Genomic DNA, 2,076 nt, shown 5'->3' on the forward strand with positions numbered 1-2,076 from the left:
AGACCCCGATAAAGAGGATGGTGACATCTGGTTTGATACCTTTGAACATCGTGTATCTCCCAAATGCATCCTACTGAAGGATGATGAGTGCCCTCTTCCCTGAAGGTGATGCACATACCCTTGCTTTGCAATAAAACAAGAGTCTCCTCAGTATTTGTGCCCACATTTTGGGGTAGTCATAACATACCAGGGCTAGAGAAGCTCTAGACCTTTCTAGGAGAAAAAAGGGGGACTACGTGCAGAACAATTTACAAGACCTCAGCAGTATATGCCAACAGGAGACTGGTGAGTGTGTATAGGACTGAACCCTAAGGGTGCTAGATCAAGAAGGAAAAATGAAGTTGGACAAGGAATTATTTATCAAATTAGAAATACTCTAAGAGAATAGGATCTGAAGCCCTGGCAATAACAATATAAGAAAAGGTCAAAGATTTATAGAATTGAATATGATGGAGTTTTTAGTTTTTATTCTGTAGAAGGCCAGAAAGCTCACTTGGTGACTATAGTGCCTGGAATGGGACATAGGATATCATTGACTGAAGCAATCAGCATGCACTAGAGGTAGGAACTTCAACACTACTGGAAAACTCATAGGTGGTTGTAGTCTACAGGCAGGTCTAATGATGCAGATACTGTGTAGAAACGAGCACCCCCATAGCAAGGTTGTTGAAAAGATGATCAGAAGTCTGAGGACAGTGGCACTAGTAAAAAGTTATGACCCTTTGCCCAACTTCCGGACCTGGACCAATTTTTAAACCTAAAACCCATTTTGTGAGGGAGTGTCATCATTCCAAGGCAGAGAATGCTGCGACATCAGAGAAGGGATATATATATGTATATAATATATGTGTCATATATGTGTCATACATGTATATAGCCCCAGTCTTTCCCCAAAGGGAAAAGAGTGAGGGTATATGAAAGACAAGAAATAAAGTCCTGATACTAGTCCACTCAGCACAGTCTACAGAGACCATGGATACCCCAGTGATCATATCTCTGATGGCCAGTGAATTGCTGGGATGGACTTATTAGGGCATTGGCAGCATTCCCGTGCTGGTTTGGGGCCTATAGGGCAAGAGTTTCTCAGTAGAAAACACTAAGTTAAAGCTTCTGAAACTCTTCCCTACACTCTGAGAAAAATGGTAATAAATGACCCTGGCACCTTCCACACTGTAATCAGATATTAGCATCACCCAGCATCAGTTATCTATCTCCCCACTGAAGAAGTTTGCACAAACTATTACAACTGCCTGAAAGTCTCCTTTCTTCTATTTCATTTCACAAAGTACTACTAATGTTTCAGACTTAGTCCAATCCTCACGCCCTTCCAAAGCTATATCACACTGTTTTAATTAGGCCAAGTCCCCCTTTCCACACTGTCATAGTATCACATAGCTTTTCTCTGTGGGACTTGTCTTTCACACACATGTTTATTTGACTGATGTGCACTCTTATATACTAGAATTGTAACTTTATCTCAGAATCTAGGATGGATTCAATAAATCCTTATGACAACTGACTGAATTGTATCTAGTCTTCCTATAATTCTAACACAGGGAATTCTACATGGTTGTGTAACTGGATATATCTTATAGAAAAAGATGCTTACTCTATGTCACAAACATAGATTTCATGGTACTTTCTTAGGAGAAGAAATATATATTACAACATCCACCTTTGAAACAGGAAAAAGAAACAGACTTAAAACCATCCCAGGCTGCACATTGTTAAAGCCTGGCGTTGAGGCTGCCGACTGACCGAGGAACTCACAAGCGTAGGTGAAGTGCTGCATGAGGGGCAAGTCTTGCACTAAAACCACAAGGGTCTCTAGCCCAATGAGTGGAGTTTGATAATAATTCTTGCTACAAGTAAAACAAACAAGCAAACAAACAACAAAAAGTATCCTGGCATCTTTGGGTGGCTCAGCAGGTTTGGCACCTGCCTTCAGCTCAAGGCATGATCCTGGAGACACGGGATCAAGTCCCACATCGGTCTCCCTGCATGGAGCCTGCTTCTCCCTCTGCCTGTGTCTCTCTGCCTGTCTCTCTGTCTGTGCCTCTCATGAATAAATGGATA

At 41.7% G+C, this 2,076-nt stretch overlaps 1 non-coding gene across 1 annotated transcript; it reads left to right on the plus strand.

Annotated features, from left to right (window-relative positions):
- Nucleotides 1–1,716: 1,716 nt before the first annotated feature.
- Nucleotides 1,717–1,870, plus strand: LOC112925097 (small nucleolar RNA SNORA62/SNORA6 family). The gene has a single exon (XR_003236019.1). It is a non-coding gene; the product is annotated as a small nucleolar RNA SNORA62/SNORA6 family (small nucleolar RNA).
- Nucleotides 1,871–2,076: the final 206 nt, after the last annotated feature.

Source organism: Vulpes vulpes, chromosome 4 (assembly GCF_048418805.1).
Source record: "Vulpes vulpes isolate BD-2025 chromosome 4, VulVul3, whole genome shotgun sequence".
Classification (NCBI taxonomy): domain Eukaryota; kingdom Metazoa; phylum Chordata; class Mammalia; order Carnivora; family Canidae; genus Vulpes; species Vulpes vulpes.